The sequence below is a fragment of the Candoia aspera genome, chromosome 3, assembly GCF_035149785.1.
Source record: "Candoia aspera isolate rCanAsp1 chromosome 3, rCanAsp1.hap2, whole genome shotgun sequence".
In the NCBI taxonomy this organism is placed as follows: Eukaryota; Metazoa; Chordata; class Lepidosauria; order Squamata; family Boidae; genus Candoia; species Candoia aspera.
In genome coordinates, this window is record NC_086155.1 from 83557309 (window position 1) to 83576684 (window position 19376).

Below are 19376 nucleotides of genomic sequence, written 5' to 3' on the forward strand. Positions count from 1 at the left end.
GATGAATGCCACATAGTTCTACATTCAAAGAAAATTTATAAAATGCATATGGCCACCCAATTTGTGTGAGGGTGACTCTGGGCAGCATACATCAATACGACTCAAAGAAAAATCTAAAATTACAATTAAAACCAATAGTATCAATCAGAAGAAAGCAAAACTTTATCTACCAGTAGCATATAGTCAGGGCTGAGCATGCTGGCTGGGGAATTCTAGGAGCTGAAGTCCACACAACTTAAAGTTGCCAAGGTTGAGAAATGCTACCCTAGAGATAGGGCAAACTGAGTTGCATTAATAGACCTGTATTATAACACCTTAACAGGTAGTCCTCAATTTACAACCAGAATAGGGACTGGAAAATTTGTTGTTAAGTGGTATAGTCATTAAGTGTGGCATCACATGGCTGCATCCAATTTTACAAATTTTTTGCAGTGGTTGTTAAGTGAATCACACAGTTCCCCACTGATTTTGCTTGTCGGAAGCCAGCTGGGAAGGTTGCAAATGGCAATCACATGACCCTGGGATGCTGCAATCATCGTAAATACACGCCAGTTTCCAAGCATCCAAATTTTGATCATGTGACTACGGGGACACTGTGACAGTCATAAGTCACTTTTTTTCAATGCTGTTGTAACTTCAAACGGTCACTAAATGAATGATCATAAGTCGAGGACTACCTGTATATTGCAGTGCATTTCCTACTTGAGGCTGATCATCTCAACAGCAGTAGCAGCACAGCCATTCTGGTTCTCAGAGGCTGGATTTGGCCCTAGTTTTTCCAAATGCTGATCTCTAAAAGAGGCTCCTTCACCAATATGCTAAATATTTCTGACATTCTCATTTAGCTTTTATTTTTACTTAACCAAGTTTAGAAACACAATTCTTCACTCATAAGATCTATCTATACCATGTTTTCAGGTCTTATAGCAAGAGCAGAAGAAATATGATTTAGACAAAAATCAAATTAGCAAGAACCTGACACAAAGCTAAAACAACAATGAACAAAAACATACTGTTTTAGTTAATGCACCAGTTCCATATGATGTTTCCTACAACAGTAGTACTCAGGCTCTGTTGCAATGAGGCAAAACGTTGTGGCAATGCAGAACTGTGCATTTTGGCTGATACTCAGGCCAAGGCACATCAAGACAAGCAGGTATATGCTGTTCATAATATGGTTTGAGCATCTTGTGAAATACAAAATATACAAAGACTTGGTACAATGATAATCTGCATTATCAGCTCCCTGCATTGCCAAACAACAAAACAAGTGATAGTGAACAGGTCAACCAGGATCTAACTGAGAGCAAAAAAATTGGCCTTGCCTCTTAACCCAGGAGTCCCATAAAACTTACATGAAAATAGCTAGAATGAAGATTTAACTCCCATTTGCTGGGAAAAATCCAGCCAGGAGAGGTCTCTATCTAAGCCATTCTGAGAAGCATGGGAAAAAAAGACCGAAAAATGGGCAAAGGGAAAAAACCAAGCGTTTCTTTCAAATAGCCATATTCAGTCTGGGGACCACTAAAGCCAATTTTTGTATGACTCTACAACAGTTTTAAACATATGTCATGTCCTGCATTCATCTCTGTACTATGTAACGTGTCATAAATAATTTTTGTTCTATCATTCTTCTTTCGTTCTATTATTTACATCTAGATGCTGTGATTTATTAATAATACAGTACGCAATTCTTAAAATTGGTTCTGGGGTCAAATTACTGATTCTTGTACACTTTGAGACCTAAACCAGTACAGTATGAAATCTCTCAGGGTTACAGTATGTCATAGAATTATCTTTGGTCTGTCCTCTAAATTCCATTCCTTGCTCATTATTTCTTTAGACCCCCAAACCTCCCCCCACAACCCCAGCAAAAGGAAACTATCTTAGGAACATAACTTACCTCTCTCCCCATAACCCCAGCACAGTCATCCCCACCAGACTAGTCAGAGAACTGAAAAGCGAGCTGCTAACCATATTATATCCTGAAGAGGGATAGCAGTATAGAAGGGAATACACTGTACAGCAATAAGGGTATTCCTCCATATGTGCAAGGAGTAATATGCACACCTAATTTTTAACAGATGTTTACTAAGGAAGAAATCCACATTTGAAGGGTGTTTGTTGGACAGATAAATTGCAGAATAACAAATTGAAAATGCACAGCAAGAGAATGGGTGAACAGGTGCCATATTCAGGCGCTTAAACATTTTAACTATGGAAAGGTGGACAAGCCCCCACACTAATCCTGTCCTAGTGAGTTACTGGCAGGAGAGGACTGATGAGACATTCTCATGGTGCTTGGTTAAAAGTGATAGAGTGCTCATAGGATCAAGAATGTGGAAGATCAAGGATGGATATTTGGGGCAGGTTGACACACAGTTGCCTTTAAGATTACATTTTACCATTTGAGCGTGAATTTTGTTATGCCACACAGAAAGTAAGACGCATCTTTAACATAAAGATGGAAGGCCATGCTAAGGGAGAATTCAAGTTCCAAAGAAGTCAGTGTCAGCGGGCTGTAGTTATCCCTTCGTCAATCACTCATTTTTTTCCTCTTTCCTTCATCCCATCTAACTCCACTGGGGAATGTATTTGGGGGCCTTTCAAGATGCAGGCCCTGGTTCTCTGTTCAGTAGTCCAACCTGTCATGGTACCACTGGATGCAGCCCAGATCAGGCAGTTTGTTCTGAAAGTCAGCAGTCACAGAGAAAGTATTTGGGATTGTTGAACACTTGCTGATGCCACAGTGCCTCCACTGGTCCACCGGATCTTCCTGTCCTTGATTCCTTTAAGGTATGATCTTCTGAACTTGCACTTTTCTCTTCAATTGTATTTCCCACATGCCCCAGGACAACACTACCTTGAAGGCACTAAGAGAACTTAAATGTGTGGTTGATAGGAATGAGAGAGCACCATTTACAAATCCAGGGAAGAGGATGGAGGGAAGCCAAATATTTAACTAAGAATGGAATCATTGTTTGCTTTTAGCAAGTTATATATAGAGAACTAGTTTATATATAGTCTGCATATTCCCCAAATCTCAAAACATGTACTTCTTCTGGTGGAGTAGTTACAGAATTGCTGAAGGATCAAACCAGAACTGTTCATCACATTTCAAAGTTAAGTCTTTTTCTGTTGTTGTTGTTGTTGTTATGTTCCTTATTAGCAACAAATCAGAACCAAAATAGTCTGAAAAACAAGTGTCATCAATTCAAATGTACCCTTATTAATAAAAATGAGTCTCTATTAAATCAAACTTTGGGTTGATTTATCTGGTGATTAAACATGTTGAAACATATCTCTGACTGGTGATTTCAAACTTTCCATCTTCAAGCTAGTGTTTCATCAGTGTTCTGTTGCTGACAAACCCATGAAATCTACTATGGAAACCAAATGCTTTTCAAGTTTACAACAGATTTTTGGACATACTTTCAACACATTAGGAGCACCAGCTGCACACTGCAAAGAAAGAGACTGGAAATCACTATTAAGCTCTAATCAAAGCATGAATATCAGGACCCATGGCCAACACAATATATATCACCAAGTGAGATTATAAACTACAATAAATTCCATCATTATAGTCTGTTCTGATTTTAAAATCCCATAAAATTGAAATATACACTCTATGCATAAAGAAACCCAAATTTTGTATGTAGTACAAGTCTGTGTTAGAAATGGTTTCCAGTTTGAATTAAATTCTGTCAGATTTACTTTTAAAATAATAAGTCATTCTAAGCAGCAAAGTATACTCCCAAAGCTTTGTTAATCGTTCTTCCAGTGAGGGGAAAGGAAAAGGAAAAGGGGTATAATATCCTTGCAGCAATTCACATGTACAAAGTTAATTCAATATACTTTTAGGAAATACTGTATATATTTAGTAAAGTTTTTAAAAAATCAGAAATTGAAATAGGAATTCAACTTTTAAGATTTCTTTAATTTGGGTATGAATCATTTTCCAGAATTGTTGGGCTTTACCAAATTGCCATCAAACAGGAAAGAATGACCCAATCTGCTCATTACATTTCCAGCAGTCTTTAGAGAATGAATTGTCCATTTTGCAACGAGGACTGGAATAATATCTCAATCTTATACAATTATCTCTAAGTTTACTATTTGGGGTAAATTTAATGTTTTTCCATTGAAATTCCCATTGTTGCATATCTATTACTACATCCAAATTTAGCATCCACTTAATCATACAATCTTTGACTTGTTTGATTATTAAGTCATACTTCACTAACAATTTATAAATAATGCCCAGCAGATGTTCCAAGTTGTATGTTACAAGATTTTCACTTTCAGTCACATCTCTAAGTATTCTCCCTTGTTTCTAAAATTCTTTTAGTACCATGCTATTTATTTGAACATACTGAAACCAATCAGATGAACTAGACGATTTTGAAGGAAGTACAGTAAAAACAAAAGATTGTATCTTCATCTTTTAGCAAAACTTGCAATCTAAATGAATTATCTCTCCACTGAGCAAATTTCTTAAGAACATGATTTATTTATTTATTTATCAAATTTGTCACCGCCCATCTGCTCCCACCAGAGGAACTCTGGGCGGTTTACAACAATAATCAATAAAACAATAGATATACAATAAAATTACAATATATAAAAATATAATATCTAAAAATACAATTACAAGTAAACAACAATCATAAATAAAAATAGAATCCCATAAGGCAGATAGTAACTCAGTCCTTGTATGCGAGGAGTGCTCTAGGGCACTAGCCATCCCCAAACATGATGATTCCCCTCCCCGCCCCAAGCCAGGTGGCAGAGCCAGGTCTTCAAATTCCTCCGGAAGGCCAGATGGGGCTAGTCTCACCTCCGGGGGCAAGATGTTCCAGAGAGCAGGAGCTACTGCAGAGAAGGCCCACCTCCTGGACCCCACCAGATGGAATTCTCTTACCAATGGGGTCCTCAACATGCCCTCTCTGCATGATCAAGTAGGATGGGTTGACGTAATGGGGAAGAGGCAGTCCCTCAGGTAACCTGGCCCCATGCCATGTAGGGCTTTAAAGGTGATAACCAACACCTTGAATGTGACCCGGAAGCAAACTGGTACCCAATGCAGCTCGCACAGCAAAGGTGTTACATGTGCCCTTCTAGGGGCAGCAAAGATAGCCCGCGCAGCTGCATTCTGGACCAGCTATAGCTTCCAGATACTCTTCAAGGGTAGCCCCATGTAGAGCGCATTGCAATAGTCTATATGGGAGATAACAAGGGCATGATTGACCATTCGAAGGGCCTCCTGATCTGGGAAAGGGTGTAACTGATGCACAACACAAAGCTGTGCAAAGGCCCTCCTGGCCACAGCTGCCACCTACTCTTTGAGCAGGAGCCGTGAGTCCAGGAGGACCCCCAGATTACGCACCAGGTCTGTCTGGGGCAATGCAACCCCAGACAGAACCAAAGATGACAAAGTCCCGGATACGGAAGAACCATTAACCCACAGCCACTCCATCTTACCAGGGTTTAGTTGAAGCCTGTTATTCCCCATTTAGACCCCCACAGCCCCCAGGCACTGAGAAAGAACAGTCACTGCATCACTTACCTCACCTGGGATGGAGATATATAACTGAGTATCATCAGCATACTGATGGTACCTCATTCCATGGTGACGGATGATCTCACCCAGTGGTTTCATGTAGATGTTAAACAAGAGAGGAGAGAGAACCAAACCCTGCAGGACCCCACAATGGAGGATCTCTCCTCTCCTATCACCACCAACTGGGACCGGCCCTGGAGGAAGGAGGTGAACCAGCACACAAGTACGCCGCCCAACCCCAACCCCCTGAACCACCCCAAAAGGATACCATGGTCGATGATATCGAAAGCCACTGAGAGGTCCAAGAGAGCCAGGATGGATGCACTCCCTCTATCCTGCTCCTGTCAAAGATTATCCATAAGTGCAACCAATGCAGTCTCCATCCCATATCCCAGCCTGAAACCTGACTAAAAGGGGTCCAGATAATCCATTTCCTCCAGAATCCTCTGGAGCTGCAACACAACCACTTTCTCAACCACCTTTCCCAAAAAGGGAAAGTGGGAAACAGGTCGAAATTGCCCAGTATAGTAGGGTCCAGGGATGGTTTCTTGAGAAAGGGGTGTACCAGTACTTAAAGGCAGCTGGAAACACCCCCTCCCACAAGGATGTATTAACCATCGCCTGGACCCAACCACATGTCACCTCCCGAGCTGCTTTCACCAGCCAGGAGGGACATGGGTCTAGATGACAAGTGGTGGCATTCACAGTCTGGAGGATCCTGTCCACTTCCTCGGGTCCAGCAGGATCAGACTGTTCCCAGATAATTAGGTAAGAACGCTCCCTTGGTATTTCCACGGACCATGCTTCATGCTTGGAGTCTAACTTGGAACGAATCCAAGCAATTTTATCCTGCAGATCCTCAGAAAACTCTTCTGCACAGCCCTGTAGGTCGGTCAATGGGCCCACTTTCTGAAGAAGGGATCGAGTGATTTTAAATAGGGCCGTCGGGTGGCTTTCTGCGGACACAATAAGAGTGGAGAAGTATTGATGCTTTGCCGCTCTTATCGCCACAAGGTAGGCCTTAATAGCAGCTCTAGCTTGAGTTCGGTTGGATTTGGTCTTTGTCTTCCTCCAGTGGAGCTAGGTGTCTCTGAACCCTCTTCAGAACCCTCAGCTCCTCCGTAAACCACGGGGAGTGTCAGGTTCGATGGGGCAAGAAAGGCCACACGGGCACGATCTTGTCCAAGGCCCCGGCCACCTCTCTATTCCAGGCAGCAGCCAGGGCCTCTGTTGGACCGTGCAGCAGATCCTCAGGAATAACCGCCAGCTCCCTCTGAAACCCTGCCGGGTCCATCAGTCACCAGGGGTGGACCAATCGGATGAGTCCAACCTCCCTGCGGAGGGGGGTGGCACAAGAGAATCTCAGGGCCACCAGGCCATGATCTGACCTTTCAATGGGGACAGCTGTAACTCTCCCCTCAGATCACATTGCCACTGCTCCGACAAGAAAGTCAAATCTGGGGTGAGGCCACTGTCTCGAGTCGGGTCCCGAGCAATCTGGGACAGGCCCATGGCTGCCATGGTAGCCAAGAACTCCTGAGGCATGCCCCAGGGACGGCAGATTGAAGTCCCCCAAAACCGTAAGTCTGGGGAACTCCACTGCCAACCCCAAGACGGCCTCTAGCAGCTCAGGCAAGGAGGTTGCTACGCAGCACGGAGGCTGGTACAGCAGCAACACTCCCAACTGTTCTCGGGAACCCAACTTGAAGAACAGGGTCTGACAACTGGCCACTTGTGGAGCAGCACCCCTGAAAGCCACTAGAGACTCTCTGATGACAACCGCAACCCCTCCTCCCCTGCCCCGGGGTCTCGGCTGGTGCCACACCTGAAACCCAGCCAGGCACATTTCTAAAAGGGCTATCCCCCCTTCTGGGCCCAGCCAGGTCTTGGTGATACACGCCAGGTCTGCCCCCTCCTCAGTGATCAAATCACTTATGAGGGAGGCTTCGTTGTTGACTGACCTGGCATTAAGCAGTAGCATTTGGAGACCAGGACCTCTATGAATCTGCTGACCAGGGCCTGGGTCTGAGCGCAGAGGGCCAGAACACACCACTGGTAACAAACACCAGGGGTGTCTTCCCAAAGATGGCCTGCCCTCCAGCTCCCACCACAGCATCCCCTGCCCATCACCACCTCAATGATGTAACCCGCCCTACAGCCCCCAGAGATTCCAAATCCATTTGCCCCCATTCCCTGATTGCTGTGTATCCCCAATGATTGTGTATCTAAGGGAAGATCACCCTCAGACTCTTCTGTCTCATCAATATATTCTCAATTTAAAATGACCTTCCATTTTAAAGATCAATATTTGGGGAAAGAGATAAATTTCAGGTACTTCAATTAGCGACCATTTGCAAATACAATGGTAAAAAAAAAAAATTAATTTTCTCACCAATGCAGCACTTAGGACCAAATTTCCTGCAGCTGACAACAAAAGCTTTCAGTGTGAAACTGATTAAGGTCTGGTCAGTTTCAGGCAGCAGCATGAGCTGGTGGGAGGGTTCTATTCAACTAATTAAGTTCACAGAGCTGAGCCTGTTAAGTTGAGGTTAGCACTTTTTAGGGACAGGTTGTGCTGCAGAGAAAAACAGCTCAGGAGGAGACAGCTTGTCTAAGCAATCCCTCTGCCCTGCAAGGGGCAAAACAAGGGGGAAAAAACAGGTCAGGCAGAGGACACTGTACAAGAGAACTTTATCTGAATTAGATGGCAGCAACCACTGATCTTTGCAGCGTATCTCTCTCTCAGTCATGTGTTCCCTTAGCGATCATTCTGTTTAATGACTAAGTCATTGGAATGAAATGCAGTCACTAATCAAGGAGAGAGTGTAGTTCAATGGGTGACTTTGGGCCATTGACTACTTCTCTGCCTAACCTAATTCCTAAGGATGTTGTAAGAATAAAACAAGGTGAGCGAACAGTGTGCATCCAGAGAAAGGGTGGTATCTAAATGTATTAATAAAATAATTCTCATTAAAGAAGTCTCAGTGTGGAGGAGTACAGATCTAACCTTGAAGAAGAAATGCCAGAATGGTTAGGTAAACCTCCACTTAGGTGTAAAACTCAAGATAACTCTACCTTGATTCTCTTTGGTATAAGAGGGGCAGAGGGGAACTCTGTCAGGCTTTCCAGATTCTGTTGTTATATCCTACAACAGTGTTTCTCAACCTTGGCAACTTTAAGACATCTGGACTTCAACTCCCAGAATTCCCCAGCCAACACTCAGTAATCTTCCAGATAATGCAGGCTCTTCATCCCCAGGAAAACAGTTTAAATGCTATTGTTCTAAACAGACTATATTCTTCTCAGTTATCCCATTCTGACTTAGCTGTAAGGCAAGACTTCTTTCTTCAAGCATGTTCTTTAAATTAAAGTTTTAGCACTCTTTAGAAGCAAAACACCCAAGGAACTGACATAAATGTAGGTGCGCTACTAGTGCTACTTGCAAACGTTGCTACAAAACATTGTCAGTATCTTTATCCATAGTGGTGTAAGGGTATGAGAGCCAGTTTGGTCTAGTGGTTAAGGCAACGGGCTAGAAACCAGGAGTCTGTGAGTTCTAGTTCCACCTTAGGCATGGAAGCTGGCTGGGTGACCTTGAGCCAGTCACTCTCTCTCAGCCTAACTTGGTGCAATGTAGACTAGCCTCCTTGTGGTGCACCCGGGCAACGTGACTTGTCATGGCTAAAGAGTCCACACATCTGGCTGCTGGACCTCACAAGGATTTCCCAGCAAGAAAAAGCAGCATGAACACCAAACCACTATGCCATACAATTTTTAAAAAAAATGGTGTAAGGGTCAGTGTGTGCACACACATGTGTACACTATCATGGGTATTTTGGGGTGAAAACACTTTAGCCAGTCACAGGCTACTGCCATCTGCTTTTTTCTGACAGTAGTGGCATCTGCGCACAGTTGTGGCTGGATGGGAGACTTGAGTTTCCCAGGTCATGCCGAAAGCTTTATTAGCATGCCAGCAACTTGCTTTCTGGATTAAAATAATAAAAGACAAAGGAAAGAAGATCACCACCTGCTGGACAGCTCTAGTCTCCCTGTAAGACACTATACCCTGCAACCTCAGCTGAGGATTTAAGGAGAGCATAGAGCCACTAATTCACAATATTCTTTTCCTCTTTTTTCCTCTTCCATTCAGCAATTACCACTAGGTTGCAGCCCTGAAGTGAAGACAATAGGATTACTGAGAATGGAAGGTGAGAATTTGAATGTCTCATGCACTTTTGTTCAACTCCAAATGAGAAAGAAGGGTTTAATCTCCATTTCACTGTCCCCTTCCAACATCCTGTCATAATCCAAGCAGTCTCTATCAAACAATATTAGAGCTAAATTAAATGAAAAGGAAGCTGTGGGTCAATCTGGGAATCAGAAAGTAGAAGGACTGAAGTGATGTGGATGGGGATTAACTGGCTTCATCTCCATGAAATGTAAATTCCGTTATCGTTAAATTTCCACATTTTGCACAAATGTTCTCCTCTTTTGGTGATGCACAAGTGGCCCCTCTAGCTTCCAAATATCAAAATTCCTGCATAGTTCCTCTCCTTCAGTGAACAGAGCCCCTGCAGATTCATAGATTACAGGCAATTCTATCAGAAGTGAAACAATTAAGCAATAATTCCAGACCAAGTTATTTAACAGCTTTTTGGTCACTGGTCACTAGCTTTTCTGTATAGTCCGTGTATGATCAGAAGCATGTGGGTAGATTCACTGAGTTCAACCTGAATAGGCCAGCAATAGGATTGCAGTTTTAATCCAGTACAGCTCTTGTTAGCAACTGCAACATTATTAAGAGGGTGAAGGCACTGGATGTATGAAACCAGCAATTTAGACTAAAGCCACCAAAGCCGTTGCTTCTCCATCTGCAAAGCAGATATTGATTTATGTGTTTAAAGTAAAATGCAATCAGCTGCAAAACATTTGGCTTTACAGAATGACTGCATAAACCTCAAAACAATCCATACGTCTCAGTTCACTGCAAAGAAGGGGAATACACGGCTTGCACAATCAAAATCATCCATGGGAGGCAAAAGCTGCCTGTTCTTTATTCAACAGTCTCATACACAACTGATGCCGATTATCCCATGGAGATCAAAAAGCTGCTCTCTAAAGAAGTAAAGCATTTAGTTCTTTAGAGACCTGGCCATTTTGCATTTGGGAACCTTTTAGTAACAAACCTGACTTTTCAAATAATCCTGTCTTGTTTAATCCATTTACAACAGAAAATGGAAAATACTAACAAAAACATGTAAAGCAATTAACTTCCATGGTAAACACAACTGTACTGCTGGGATACATATCCATTCATCACTCTATCCCCAACAGAAGATCTGTGAGCAGAGCTGCAATGCTCACCCTGCTGTCCTAAGTGTTTCAGTCTGGAAAAAGCTGTATCACTTGTTCCTGTTGATTTGAATAAGCCAGCTTGGCAACAAAAGAAAACAAGCATATGTTGATACAAAGACTTGCAATATAGAGCATACTTAAATAAATACATCTTCTAATCACTCAGAACTTTGGCACTTTTACTACACCCTCACTTAATTATAAAATTATCAATAAAACACTTAACAATAACGAAAGCAGTATTCCTTATTTGGGCATCCACAATCCATGCTCCTATATGTACATCCTGCTAGATTCAAGGCCTCAATCTTTTATATAGGAATACAGTTGCCTTCCCAAATCTGCTTGCCCTCAAAACATGTGGATTTTAACTTCCAGTTTTCTGAGTGACAACGATACTGGATGGAGAATTTTGGGAGCTAAAATTCACACATCTGGAGGATTCCCAGGTTGAAGAAAGCTAGTATGTAGTAGCATCAGGCCACAAAAACACTAACATCCTAGGATACGATGACTATCAATAGCTAAACTTCAAAATCACTCAACTTACTATGTCAAACAATTGTCCAACATTGCAGGACAGCAAGTACACAGTAGGACTACATTGCTTGGAAAATTCTTTAGGCTTCTGTGCAACCTGAAAAAAACCTGGCTGCTTTAAAAAAAAATAGCAGAAAGGTGTTCTGTTCATGTAAGGTCCGTAGCATTTCTTCTGAATCATTTTTGAAGAGTATACAGCCCTAAAAGATAATACAGTGGTAGCCTAATCTGTAATTTCAACACTGGCAGACATTAGTTTGTTTCTGCAGGGAAAAGGAACATTGTTCTTGCTCTCATACAGCTGGATTTGTTGGGGGGAAATACAATATTATTTGATTTTGAAACAAAAATATTTCCATAATCAAATATGCTTTCAGAGAAAAAAATCCCAGATCACATCGCCTGATACAAAAGAGGGACTTTCAGTGAACTTCAAATGAAAGTTCTGTTTCAACTTCAAAAACGTTTGCTCCATTGGTAATGCAATTTTCAGTGATGATAAGAGTTCACATTATCTTTTACAAAAGAAAAATCTATGGCTGGCCTTCTCATCTGTTTTGATAATGGCACTGAATGGAGTGTCAACAGTACAGGACAACAGCCATGCTGGCTTAATTTTAAACTTCCCTAACCTTCTTTTCTGACACTTTCAACCCTCAAGAAATGAAAACTCTACTTCATTTACAACTAGCCATTTTTAAGGGCTGCTGGAGATCCTGGAGCAACAGCATAAACATGTTCTATGTGTCCAGGCATGACTCAAAAAAAAAATCCATCAAAGAAAGAGATGGCACACACCAGTCTATCTGAGAGAAAGCCTCCTTCTGTATGAACCTTTGCACTTAGTGAAATCATCTGAGGAGGTTCACCTGTCATTGCCATAAATTTGCCTGGGGACTGAATCTTCCCTGTTGCTCCAGCAGTTAGGAATGCACTCTCTGCAGAAGAGAGGATACTAATTATTGGCTCTTCCAAAGGCCCTGAAAACCCATCTTTTCTGTACAAGCTTTAACCGCTGGTTCTGTTAATTTTAATTATTAATTCAACTTGTTTCACTTGATCGTTTTAACTGCTATTGTAATTTTAAATTTAAATTTTTAATTTCAAGTTGTTTTATTATACATTGCCGCTGAGAGACTTTGGGAGTCTGGAGTAATATTAAGCCAAATAAAAACGCATCAGCATTGCTGAAAAACTAAAAAGTAAAGAAATTTGCAATCTGATCCTCTGCATAGCTGCTTGGAGGTCTACTTTAAGCTTCATGTGACTTACTCCCAGGTTTAGGATGCAGAGGACAGCAGTCTTCATTCTTTATCAAATGCAAAATATCTTAAGTTATTTTAACTAATTCCTCATGACAGGCCATTTAATAAGGGCATATTTTGGATTAAATACAGAATAGTGTTTTAAAGTAGAAAACAACATACACATGGCCGTAAAATTAAAGAGTAGCTCCATCCACAAATTAGTATTTCTCTGGCAGAGTTTGAGAGCGGTTGATCAGTTAACAGGTGTGTTTCAGAAGAAACGCAGGAAATGTCAAATTTAGAGTGAAAAGTTATGTTGGAAACAGAAGCCAGTTTAAAAAGAAGTCTATGAGTCACAGGAGACCAAAAATATTTGAGCATAAGACTGGGATCTGTTAAGGATGTCTGTACTGAAGGTATTAGAGGATGAGGTGAAATATGATGTGTTAAGAGTAAAATTTGTTATGGCAATATATGTATTTCTATGATTCTCTCCCTTCTGACACATAATAGGCATTCAGCTTGAGCTATCTACATGTTTGAAGCATGTTTATCTATTCCATAAAACAACAAACCATGGTTTGCTGTGAATTTCAAGTTTATACATACCTATTTATAAATAGGTTTCAACAATTGCTCCAACATAGTTGAAGCAAGACAGCAAAGGCAAGACAGATCTATTTATTAAACTGCTTGATCTTATCAGCCCCAACCCTCTGAACAGCTGTGGTTAAAGCAAACTGCTGAAAATAATTGGTTCTTATCTCTTTAAGAGTAAACTATGATTATCCTAATATATCTGTTGGAAATAAAGCTCAAAACAAACCAAATTCTGGCCCCACACAGCTTCCTCTGAAAGTTCTGGTGACTAAATTTCAAAAAGATTTCAAAATTGATGACCAATAATTTTTGAACTAGTTTAGAAAATAATACCAAAGGCAATTCAGTCCAGAATAAATAAATTGAATAAACCACACTGAACAAATCAGGACTTTCTGTGCAGTCAAGTTTTACTCACTGGATTAGAAATAAGGCTTTAGAGGTTTACCTGTAACACACACACATAAAACAAATTATGACAATTAACTGATTATTAACAGATAGTTCGGACAGCTATCTATATAAAAAGTAGTGATTTTGAATGAAATTAGAAAGTGCTTTTCACTGCAGCTAGTGAGTAAAATTCTTATAGCAAGTCTTATAGAAGTATTCTTAAATTTGAAAAGTAACTGGATAAGTTTATGAAGAATACAGAAAATACATTTCACCATCCAGCTTTTAATATTATTTTTAGATGTTGAAATGAACTCAGATCTCCTGACAGCTGGTTTTATTCTTCTTATTTTCCACTGTTATGGGTAAACAATGGAATTATTCCACTGTTTAGCTGTCTAACAACTCAGAGTAAACTTTAGAGTGGATTTAAACTAAATTAATACATACTGTTGGGTTAATTCACATACTGCATTAAGACAAGGCTTGTTTAATCATTGGATAAGCCACAATTGCCTATCTTTGCCCAAGACGTGAAGCCATAACCTATAAATCATAATAGTTGGGAGAATGAATCAACACAGCCAAACTAAAGAAACTATATTGTGGCATATTATGTTGGGTGAGCCAGTCTATATTTCCTAATTCCCTGATTTTCCTCTAGGCAAAAATTGTAATCTAACTACAAATCCAACTTGTTACAACTTGCTTCTTAAATAGCCACAAAGGGAGAAAAACAACCAATGCCAGGTGAAAGTGTGCCTGGAATGCCTGCTATTCTGCTCACTTCACCCATAACTTACTGAATCTTCTTAAAATAATAACTAGTTTTGGTATACTATCCTTAAATTCCTTAGAGACAGTTTTGGACTCGAACTACATATGAGAAACCAAAACAGAAAAAAAAAGAGTCCAAGTAGAGGGTAAGAAGAAGAAATAAACTTCTGTCATCATGTTGCTCTACAGGAAACAACCATTTGATAAACATAGGTTCATAATTTGGGAACAGTTTGTCAAGTGCCATGCAAAGTTTGACAAATCCTCTGTAAAGTTTGTCTTGTTCCCTTCTCATACCAATTATAGTATTTCACAAATGCAAGTCTCAAATGGATAGATAGCTGCAACAATTTAAGCTTAAGAAATTGAATTTCCTCCAGATGAACATTATCACAGATATCAAAAGCTCCAACATGTTTATCTCCCTGGGAATTTTTATGCCTTCAACCGAAAATCTTTCAAATCACAAGAGAGAAGAGGCACCCTCTATTACAGCCTGCCACACTTTTTGCTAATATAAACAGATGCTACTCAAAGCATCTGCCTTGTTTCTCTGTGTAGCATTGCCAACTTCTGTCCTAAAAGAGAATCTTATTTATTCAACAAGGATAATGTCACATTCTGGCATAAGTTGTCTTTTCAATGGCTGTTGTTTTCAACCAAGCAAATATTCATTTGCTTTTAGCTGATTTGTGTGGAGTTGAATAAAGGCCAGGCAGCAGGGTCCAATCTAGGTTTTGAGGGCCTTCTGAGTAAGCTATCTTTGGTGCTTCTCCACAACCAGTATAATTTGGGTCCCACACCAGTGCCGGCTACCACACAGGCTCCCCCAAGTGTTGATGCTAATGAAGCTATCGGTTTTCCCCAAGCAAGCAAATGGACTATGCCAGGGCAGTGTTACAAGGGCTGAGGAATAAGCTAGTGCTCTGCTCCAATCAGCCCATGGTTGCAACCATATTTTATTCCCTGCAGCAGCTGCTAAGAGCACAGTCCACTAGAGCACAGCCATAGACAATACTAAACAAATCTGATAGTGACTTGACAGTCAGTCTCCTCTGTTCATCTATAAGGACTATGTAATAATTTAGGTGGAAGACTGTTAGCTGTTACGAATGCCTTTGAAAAAAATCAGATTTGCTCCCAGAGTGATCAGAGATATATTTACTATTGTATTGTTACATTCTGAAGTTGCATGAATTACGATATCCTCACCCTGTCAGGGATGGCTGTGAAAATTATGGTAGCTGTATAAGCAGAATTACAAACTGCATACGTAAGATAGTTTTCTTTAATTCTGTCCACAGGAGGTTACATTTTTAATTCCTTTCTCAAGTATAAACATTTGTCTTAAGAGTTCCAGCATTTTCACTGAATTTTACTAACACTCTCTGTGGAAATTAAGAAAGATTTAAAGGACATAACAGAGGGGAAAATATGAAGGTAATTTTTAAACACCTCAGTTCTAAACTCTGTGAACTTTAACAAGCTATTTAAAAAGTTAGCCAGAATTAGAAATTCATAATATTTGACAAATTAGACTGATTCAAAGATTGAAGGAGCTAGGTACTATTTTAAAAGGATGAGAAGCAGTCACCTATGCCACACTGAGTTCCACAGTGGAATTAAGAAATGGGTATAAATATACTACAGAAATAAGTGATTCCACCTATGATCCTGTTGTCTTTATAGTTTGCAGTCATGTATTCACTTACCTGGGAATAAACATGAATGAACTCAGTGAGGGGGGTTTTTTTCTGGGTAGATATGTGTAGGTTTGAACTAATATATCTTAAATAAGCTAAATTTTAACAATTCCAATATTGCTTTGCAAAGCACAATTGTAAAATGAAGGAAAATGGGTAACTTTTAACTGATGCACAATCTGCCATTTCAATAGTCTGGCAGTATATTACTCATCATTTCTGACAGAAATCCTTGAAATTCAACACCTTTTCACAATATTTGAACAAACACTAGAATGCAGACATAAATAATTTTTATTCACTTCATTAGAAGGCTCAGTGCTTGCAATATGTAATGATTATGTTTGACAGGCTAGTTTTCTACATGTTCTAAGAAAGTATCACAAAGTGTAGATACCATATGTTATATATTTATGAGCATTAGGATAGCAAAAGAATGTTTAACGCATGAAGGGTATGAGGGATTTGCTGCAAGAAAAAAAAATTACACCTCCTCTCAGCATATAAGACGTGTAATTTAGCAGAACCTGTAATGTGACAAGTTTAAGGAACAAAACTAACAGGAGCTGCAATGTGGGTTTTTAATACAACCTTATAAGAGCATGTGAAATTTGCTTGCCTTACTTCTCCATATTAGCCAGGGTACCCATCAAAAATAAAACTGAAAATACTGTTTATCCTTCAAGATGCTGGAAGCATTGTACTGTCAACATATACATCTTTGCCTTGCCGGATGCATTGTCCGCTCACAGGAAATGTCACGAGGGATAAAGAGAGACTGTTCTCAGTATAAGATGAAGGGGACTGCGGTGTTCTTCAAGTCAAACTTGGGCTCTTTTTGTGTAAAAGAAAAAAAAATGAGGCTAATGATAACCTTTGCTCTGCTTTGTCTCCAGGCTTCGGTTACATAAGGGAAAAGCTGGTCTAAACTTGTTGTTTATACTCAGTTTCCCCTGTTGTCAGGAAGTCTTTTCCCAACTTCCTGCTCATTTTCTCAGGGGCCATCCCTAAAGGTACAGGAACCCAGCTTTTTTAAAGAAGCAGGAAGCCAAGGAAAAACTAAGGGCATGGAATATGCTATATAACGGTACTATAAAATATTGTCAAAAAGACAGGAAGGACAGATTACTTGGGAAGCTTTTGTTTTGCTTTGTTAGACTTTTTTATCCCGCCTTTATTATTTTTATAAATAACTCAAGGCAGCGAACATACCTAATACTCCTTCCTCCTCCTATTTTCCCCACAACAGCAACCCTGTGAGGTGAGTTGGGCTGAGGGGGAGTGACTGGCCCAAGGCCGCCCAGCTGGCTTTCATGCCTAAGACGGGACTAGAACTCTCAGACTCCTGGTTTCTAGCCTGGTGCCTTAACCACTAGGCCAAACTGGCTCTTTTGGGGACATATCTTAGAAAATTATTGTGGAACATGGTAACTGTCTCAAACCAGGTAACAGATTGCGAATCAAAACAGAGTATTCACAATCTGTACCACAGTAGTGAAAAACAAGTTGGAGGCTTACTATACAGGATCAGATTTGCTTCAAAATTCAAGGTATTTGGAGAGAAACTAGGCCAGGCTTCCCAGCCCATCCTAAAGATCTGTGGCAACAAATGTTTCTGTAAGAATGCAGTTCTGTAAGACAAACATATACTACTTCTGTGTGTGGATTATGCAGGCAGAATGTTTCATACCAAAAGTTCAATTCTAAACAGACTTCCTGGAAAGCAAATTAGCTTGAAAGCAGTGGATATGTCATATAGTTCAGGGACTGACATGGCTGTTAGTCATAACTTTGAAGAATTACTTTCTGTTTCCCGCTTCTCGGCATCTCTATTTCGTTCTATCTCTCGGACAAAGGCAACAACAGTGCACATGTTTACAGAAAAAAAAATTCACAGCACTAAGACCAAAACCTCGTTTGTTAATCCCTCTCTTCATGTGCATTAATAATTCATTTACACAGAGATCAAGACCTAGCGGAGTTTATAAGACTTATTAACCAAACACATTGCTTACCAGTTAAGAACTGAGGACTCACTGCTAAGATTAAAAGGATATGACCTTAACAATTGGTTTATGCTGATAATCGCAAATCTCCAAGAATATTGACATAAACGACAATGCAAGCAATTTGGCTTTGAAGAAACGGAAGTCCTAACTTGGTTAAAAAAAAATAGCTTACCTGCCTTCTCTTCTATCATAAATGAAGTTAACCATATTAATGGCTAGGAATGAATTCATGACTCTGGGAAATTGAATAATTAAAATCCAGCAGCCAACTGAAGTCAAATATTTGTTAGAATATTACAATTTATGAGACGGACAACAAACAAAATGGCAAAAAAGACTGTAAGAAGAAAAGGAAGAAGAAGAAAGGGGAGTGGGAGGAAATTTAATGACAAGAAATGGCAAGGCATAACTCCGTTTTCCTCCATTCTTTCTCCATCCTTGCCAAATGCAAGTGAAACTCTTCAGGAGTATTTTATTTGAAGGAAAGTAATAATGGGCAGGGCAACATTTAAGCTTCCCTCTTCTTTTCATTCCTTCTCTCAAAGCAGCATCTGATTTTTAAAAGAAACAAAAAGCACCAGGGATCTCTTGCATCTTTAGTTAGCCTTTAGTTCAGTGAATACAGTTTTAAGGAGAAGAAAAACAGTAAGAGAAACAATATATTGTAGTATTATTGTTGGGTGTTCAGATTAGGGTTGAGGAAACCCAGGCTTAAACCACCACATAAACATGAGGTTCACTGAGTGACCTTGAGCTGGTCACACCCATTCTTATACGCTTGTTGAAAAGATAAAAGGAGTAGAAATACCATGGACCCTTTATCAAACCTCTGGAGATAAGGCTAAAAATGTAATGAACAAATATTACTAGCTATAGACTATTCACTTATTAAGATCTGCTCAGGACTGGATCCATTAACTTTGACTCACATTTAACAAAAGGCCTGGACTACTCAGAGGCAGGGGGCAGGAGCAAAATTTAATGCATCACTTCCCACAGGAGCTATATGATAATGCCAGCATCTCTGGAACTACATCTATGTACCTTGCTATTTTCTCAGCTGTTTAATAATAGTTGTGTTGTCCTCTTCGGGCAAGTTGTTTGAAGCCTCCTCTCCCCAGAGTAAAGCAGCCTTACCAATCTAGTCCACTGAAGTTGGATTGGACTTCATGCCTCAGAATTATGAGCC

At 40.2% G+C, this 19376-nt stretch overlaps 1 protein-coding gene across 1 annotated transcript in view; it reads right to left on the reverse strand.

Moving 5' to 3' along the window:
• TGFBR3 (transforming growth factor beta receptor 3) overlaps positions 1–19376 on the reverse strand; it is a 155436-nt gene that overhangs the window by 64332 nt on the left and 71728 nt on the right. The window lies entirely within an intron of this gene.